This window comes from Momordica charantia, unplaced genomic scaffold (assembly GCF_013281855.1).
Source record: "Momordica charantia cultivar OHB3-1 unplaced genomic scaffold, Mcharantia_2.0 BLBB01000044.1, whole genome shotgun sequence".
NCBI lineage: Eukaryota > Viridiplantae > Streptophyta > Magnoliopsida > Cucurbitales > Cucurbitaceae > Momordica > Momordica charantia.
In genome coordinates, this window is record NW_028275200.1 from 2,507 (window position 1) to 10,308 (window position 7,802).

Below are 7,802 nucleotides of genomic sequence, written 5' to 3' on the forward strand. Positions count from 1 at the left end.
CTTTCTAAAAAAAACAACAAAATGAAAATGAAAATCTGTCGAATGGTAAATTGTGTGACACCTTTTTAAATTCAAGGGAAAAATTACAGCATTGTCCAATTGCAAGGTGAAAATTGATAAACATCGCCAAATTCTAGTATAAAATTGATATTTTTCGATTATGTTATTTTATGCATTTGTGCCCCTCGTGACATAGAATCCTAGATCGGCCACTGAGTGAGAATATAATATATATATATATATATATATATATATATATATATTAAAATGTCGTTTGGAAAATTTTTTGAGAGATATTACCATTTGCTAGAAAATTTAAACAAATAGTTAAATTGAAGGTAGATGTCCCTGGGACAATTTCCTTGGCAAGTATATTGGTCCTTAGGATATCACCTATAATGAAGTCTTGTGTTCGAATTTTTTGGTGAGCTTAATACTAAATATTCTTGATATCTCTTGATTACGAGCTTTAAAACATGCGAGGTTATAAAGAAAAATGTAGGCTGATAAGCAAAAAGCCTCAATTTGACAATCTCACACCCCATCCAACAAAAGAAAGCATCTCTTCTAAACCTTTTTTTGGGTTTTTTAAGTAAGGTATATTCCTACAACATTGTCATGGTAGTTGGAATATGATTTTAAAAAATAATAAAATAAAGGTTCTTTTGTAATCAACCATCCAATCTTGCTTGTTAGAGTATCATGTCAAATATGTATTTGATTTTTTTCCCTTTTTTTAGTTATATTATACTTCTGACTCCCTTTTATTAGTATGAGAACAATATGTGAGATGTGAAAATCAAACTCATGTCCTCTTATAGATATATATACTTTTATCAATTGAGTTATACTCAGATTGACAATATATATCAAACGTGTCAATCCGAACATAGTATAATAGATAGACACAAATAAACTCAAAATATAAGATAAAATAAATATAGTCTAGTAAAGTTTGATTTTATATTTCTTTAAATAGTTAAAATATATATATATATATATATATATATATATATATTGTAAAGTATTTTATTTAACTATTTTAATTAATGTAAAGAATATTGTAAAGTACTCTATCATATTAGATTGTGAAATAAATTAAAAAAAAAAAAACTGAAAACGATTATTAACTTTCATGGGTATAATACCATGTTGTGAGAATCATTAACCGATTTTTTCATTCCTTTTTAATTTGGTAATTGCATTCTTAAAAAATTGTAATCTCATTCTTAGATTTGAACTTATTTTTATCCGTTAGAGATAAATGTCAATTACCATTAACTTTAAATCATGTTAGCGGATACTAATTTGTCGTTAAAAGCTATACAAATCGAGATAAATCAAAAATTAAAATTAGATTTAAATATTACTTTGGTTAGGGTATTATTTTGTTCATTATGACCTATGTACTTTCAAAATGTCTTTTTTTTCCTAAAGAATTCAAAATGTCGTCGTACTTTCAAATTTGTCCATTTTAATCTTTGTATTTTCAAAACGTCTATTTTAGTCTTTGTACTTTTAAAAAGTGATTGTTTGGTCCCTACATTTATTTTCTAATCTCATTTTTTTAAATCACAATTTCAACACGACATTACATTTAGTAATTTTTTTAAAATGTAACAATAACTTTGTATTAAATGGTTTCTATTGTATATAAAACTTGTGTTAAAATTTAGCAAACAAAGACTAAAATTATCACTTTTAAAATATACAGACACCAAAATGAATGTTTGAAAATACATGAACTAAAATAGAAAAAATTTAGGTACCAAAATGAACAAAATAAAGTACGGGATCAAAGCAAAATATTTTTATCAAAATAAAAATATGAAAATATTTATATATTTATATATTTTATTTAATTGATATAGTAAAAATAATAAAATGTAACTTAAAATTTATTAAAAATGTGGTGAGATCATGCAATTTTACGCACTTGTAAAGATGAAATAAATTGAGTGTGAAAAGTTATAATGTAAAATATTTTGCCTCCATTTACATAAATTAATTCGATTATGAAATGTAAAAACGAGCATAGCTTAGTGGTAATTGGCATATATCTCAAACCAAGAGGTTTCGAGTTTGAACCCCCTCTCCACATGTTGTACTAAAAAAATTCAATTATGAAATATTTTTATAATTATATGCAGTTATAGAATATGAAAATTTTAAAATGTAAAAAATTTTATAATTCTTTCGTTATTTTCAATTATAAATTTATAAAGACAAAATTATAGTATAAACAAAGAGAGAGTATGATACTCCTACAGTACATAAATTTTACCTACTTTACTTCTGTAAAAAATACTAACGATATGTTTGCAAGTAGAACATTTGAAGGTCGAGAAACTTGAAAGTTATTCCAACCCAAGTATCAAGTGGGTTCGAATCTTCAATCCTGATCTGCTATTAGTGCATACTAATTAGAAGTTAAATGCAAATAAAAGGCGATTTAAAAAAAACGTTAAAGAATACTTTTGATTGTGTATTTTCAATGAAGTTAAGATTTAGTCATTGAACTTTAGTTTGTAATGATTTAGTGTACGTTTAAATTGGTAATAAATTAGTCCTCTTAACAATTTAGTCTAAGTAGTTTTAAATTTTAAACGATTTAGTCCTAATGTGAAAAATTTTGTGGATCGGTAAACCGATGAACGACCAAATGTATTTGTAAATTATAAAAACTAAAAAAACTTTTAGATAGGAACTAAATTGTTACAAATTTTAAAATATAAAAATTAAATTGTTACCCATTTAAGAGTAGAATGACTAAATTGTTACGGATCATTACTCGAAAAAAAAAAAGAAAATTGGAGAATGCATATTCGTGCAGGAGAGGGACAGATGAGATCCACCAGAAAGTTTTTGCGTTTGCGTTGGAGTGAAAGCTAAATGTTAATGTTGAATAAAATTTGCGTAAAATGTTCACGAAAACAGGTTGTTCATTTTGACTGCTTCTGGTTTCGGCAACCCATTCCCTCCAATCCAAGCCAACCCAAAAACTGACACCCGATTTCTTCCCCAAATCCCAAATCCCAAATCCCATTGCTCCAATCCATTCTCCAAATGGGATTCCTCTAGTTCTCGATTTCTCATCGCTTTCTCTCATCGGAGTTCCCAATGGGGAGGGATAAACTCCCCGCCGCCGTCGAAATCAAGGTCCATTCCCCGCCGGAGCCAGCCTCCACCGCCAGATCGCGCCCGCCGGGGAACTCTCCGGCCAGATTCCGGCCCTTCAAGAAGTGGGCTCCATGGCTGGTGCCGGCCTTCGTCGTCGCCAATTCCGTTCTGTTCTCGATCTCCATGTACGTCAACGATTGCCCCAGAAACTCCTCTTCTTGCATTGCTGGGTTCTTGGGCAGATTCTCGTTTCAGCCCCTTAAAGAGAATCCCCTCCTTGGCCCTTCTGCCTCCACGTGAGCTCCTCTTTCTCTGCCTTTGATTCTCTGTTTGCTGTTCTAATGATTGAGGATGTTTATGCTCTCTGAATCTGAAATCTCTTGCTATGAGCATTTTTGTCATTTTTTTCAAGGTAATTTTGGTTTTCTTTGATAGTTTTAGGTGCTGCAATTTATTTCTATGTTCATCTGCTCTTTGGCTGACAATTGTAAGAGAAGAAGTTATGTTCTTTCTCACTTTATTTAGTTTGGAAATTTCAGATTAGAAAAGATGGGTGCTCTGGAAGTTGATAAAGTGGTTTTTGGGCACCAGCCATGGAGATTGATCTCTTGTATATGGTTACATGCAGGGGTGTTCCATATACTTGCTAATATGCTGAGTCTTGTTTTCATTGGAATTCGGCTTGAGCAAGAATTCGGTTTCGGTATGTGCTCTGTTACTTCAAAATTCAGTGCCTTCTTCGACGTTGTAGTGTCGATTTAATTAAGAGCCTGTATGATAACACCAACGTTTTTTCTTAATCTAATTTCATAAGAGTTTTGAAATCCTAACCAAATTTTGAAGACTGAAAAACTAAGCAAAGGAAGCATATGCATAATTAGTTTTCATAATAAAAATTGAAAGTCAAAAACATAATCTCAGCTAAGCTTTTTGCAGTTACCTTCAATAAGCCTGTAGATGGTATTCTTTTGGAATGTGATTTTTTGTTTACCAGAATTTGTGAATTGATTATGAATCATTCTAAATCTGCATTACAAGTAGGACCAGTAAAAGGATGAAAGAGAGGATAAGAGACAAAGCTATCCTTTTTCTTTTCCTGATAATAGCTTCACATTCTTGTTCTTGAACAGTGATAATTTTTTTTTATGTATTTCTTTTCTTTCTTATCCATAGTTCGAATCGGGATGCTGTACATTATATCTGGATTCGGCGGGAGTTTGTTGTCGGCTCTGTTTATTCAGTCGGGTATCTCAGTAGGCGCTTCGGGTGCTCTTTTTGGTCTCCTAGGAGGCATGTTGTCGGAGCTCCTTACGAATTGGACGATATATGCAAATAAGGTAAACAAAGTTTTAAATAGATAAGTCACTCGAACAATCTATGCATTGACTGGTAGTTGACCCAGAACCTTGTGATGAAGCTTGCAGCATTATTGACTCTCCTCTTCATCATTGTAATCAATTTGGTCGTGGGAGTACTTCCTCACGTTGATAATTTTGCTCATATTGGAGGATTTATCTCTGGTTTTCTTCTTGGGTTCGTGTTTTTGGTACGCCCTCAGTTCGGGTGGGTTAGCCAAAGAAATGCATCTCGTAGACATAATTCAACTTCGGCTAAACCTAAATATAAGGCATATTAGTATGTGCTATGGATTGTATCTCTGCTGCTACTGATTACTGGGTAAATGCTTTTCTTGATTTCATCATATGATTTGAACTTGAAGTTCCTGTTTGTGCTCCTGAGTTTGTGTATTTTTTTCTTCAAGTTGATTCCTGCATTCATATTGAATTTTCCAATACCAGCTAGCCATTAGTTTGCTCACCATCGACATTGCTTAACCGATGTTGCGGAATCGACAGGTTTGCAATTGGTCTAGTCTTTCTCTTTAGAGGGGAAGATTTGAATGATCACTGTTCGTGGTGCCATTATTTGAGCTGCGTTCCTACATCAAAATGGAGCTGCAACTCACAGAAGTTCTCTTGTGAGGTAACTAACTATACTTCTCTTGCATTCCCACGTCTCTAAAATTGCTTAGATGCCTCCAGTATTAGCATCATAGGATGCCAAGGTATCTGAAAATTCCCGAATATCCAATATTCATGTTAAACAAACACAGGAATCTAGATGTCCATTCCATGAGAATCTTAGATTCCTACGAAACAAATAGCCCTTAAGATACTACCATCTCCAAAGAAAAAAAGCTCAGCATTTCTGAACTTTATATCGTTCGTGCAGTCAAGTCAATTGGGAAATCAACTAAACATGACGTGCCTGAGCAACGGGAGAAGTGGCTCGTATTCGTTAGCCAATAGTACTAGCTCTTCTGAGGTGCAACAGATATGTTCTCAGCTCTGCAGTTGACATAGGTAAGATATAAACTTTATACTGAATGAGGAAAATGTGACGACTTGATAGGGCTCTCTCTACCCATTGTTTTATAACCCAAGTGTATATGTCATATTTTTCATGTATTTCTTCATAAAAAAAGTCTTCTGTGCCAACCTCAGATCATGGAAACAACATAAAACTTTTTATTTTCATCTCTCAAACCACAGAGTTACCCAAATCTTTATTATTCAACTCACTTTGCAAACAAAATTGATTTGAACTCACTTATGAGAGGATATATGCTTAAGATAAATTGTTCATTCTTTGTAAATATATATAGAATTTTTTTTTTGTTAAATTACAATTTTGGTTCCCGAAAGACTAAGGTTTGAGAGAATCTCGTTCTTTCTATTCCATCCACTAAACGAATGCATAGATAAGTGTACAAGGTTAACCCAAAGTAAAGAAGGTAAAAGGACGATAAATGACAAATAACTAAGATGATTACAATAGTGCAAAATATAATAATTTAAGCACTATAACACTCTCTTCAAGTTGGAGCATATATGTTAACCATGCCTAATTTGTTTGAGAGATAATATATATGTGCTCCATTTAATGCTTTCGTGAAGATATCTCCTATCTGCTCTCGAGTTTTCACATATCTTGTGGATACTAATCCTTGCTGCATTTTCTCATGTATAAAATGACAATGGACTTAAATAATATGTTTAGTCAATTCATGAAATAGTGGATTAGATGCAATATGAAGATCTGTTTGATTATCTCACCAGAGAGTTGTGATATCAAATCCCAATTTAGTAGGAAATTGACATATCCACATCAATTCACGTATAGATTGTATCATCGCTCTATATTCTAATTTAGCGCTTGAACCTGACATCACATTTTGTTCTTATTTTTCCAAGAATTAGATTATCCCTAACAAATGTATAATATCCTTCCCAATCAACATATCAATTTGTTCTTATTTTTCCAAGAATTAGATTATCCCTAACAAATGTATAATATCCTTCCCAATTAACATATCAAAAAATTCAATATGGTCAATGGTCAACAGCAGGATAAGGCATATACTCACTCACAATATTCTCATGAATAAGCTATGTCTGACCTAATCATCATCAGGTTTAGTTTCCGATTTCTTCACAATACTCATTGATAACCATCGCGAGATGGTCTAATGGTCATAGGATGTAATATCCTACGAGTTATCTTGTCAACCACATGTAGTAGAGTCAGGTGGTTGGCTCGAGGTGCATGCAAGCTGGCCTAGACACATGGATATCAAAAGCAAAAAAAGTTTCTCAAATACAGATTTTCTCTGTGACAAAAGAATTTCTTTCTTGCTTCTTATTACCTCAATTCCCAAGAAGTATTTCAACATTCTTGTAATAACAATATTTCTGTATCAAAATGCACAATTAGTAAGATGACACAGGTCTCAAATCGTTTCTAAAAGACAAAATTATCTTACTTACTTTTCTTTCCAAAGTTCTCAATTACATGACTAAAACAAAATTATCTATCTTACTTTTCTTGCCAAAGTTCTCAATTACATGACTGAATTTTCCAGACCACGTGCATAAACTTTGCTTTAATCTATGCAAGAATTTACTAAGGCGACGTACCTTTGCATTCTCATTGAGCAACAAAACTCAACGATTGCTCCATATACACTTCTTGAAATATCACGATGTAGAAAGACATTTTTAATATCAAGTTGATGAATGGGCCAATGATAGATACGAAATGAATAACCTGACAGAAGCTAATTTAGCAATTGGAAAAAAAGTATCAGAATGGTCAACTTCATAAGTTTGCACGTAGCTTTTAGCAACAAGACGAGCTTTCAATCGGACGATTGATTTGTCAGAGTTAACTTTAGTGGCGAACATACATTTACAACTGATAGATTTTTTTTCTATAAGAAGAGAAACTAAATCTCAAGTACCATTGGAAGATGCCAACTAGAATGAGATAGAGCTTCATGAACAATTTTAAGAACAGATAAGACTCAATGAATGCAATGAATGAATAATTAAGAGAAAATAAATAGTTATATGAAACAAAAGAGGAAACATAATAAGTACAATAATATTTACCTTTGCGAAGAACAATAGGAAGATCGTCGTTTGTTCTTAAATCCAATGACGCAGAAGCTACTTGTATATGGCATGTGACCGGAGGAGATTGTTGTTGAGAAGGATCAGACATAGATGAAGATGTATCGTTAGAGGGCACTTCCTTATAAGAAGAGGCAATTGAACAGATAAGAAAGTCATCGTCCTCTTCTGGACGTTTCCCTTGATTATTACCCAAATATGATGAAGAGA

At 32.5% G+C, this 7,802-nt stretch overlaps 1 pseudogene across 1 annotated transcript; it reads left to right on the forward strand.

Annotated features, from left to right (window-relative positions):
* Positions 1 to 2,858: 2,858 nt before the first annotated feature.
* LOC148207870 (RHOMBOID-like protein 1) lies at positions 2,859 to 6,126 on the forward strand (annotated as a pseudogene). The gene is made up of 6 exons (XR_015787610.1): positions 2,859 to 3,416; positions 3,660 to 3,823; positions 4,294 to 4,457; positions 4,538 to 4,797; positions 4,977 to 5,103; positions 5,353 to 6,126. The product of XR_015787610.1 is annotated as an RHOMBOID-like protein 1 (transcript).
* The last annotated feature ends 1,676 nt before the right edge of the window (positions 6,127 to 7,802 follow it).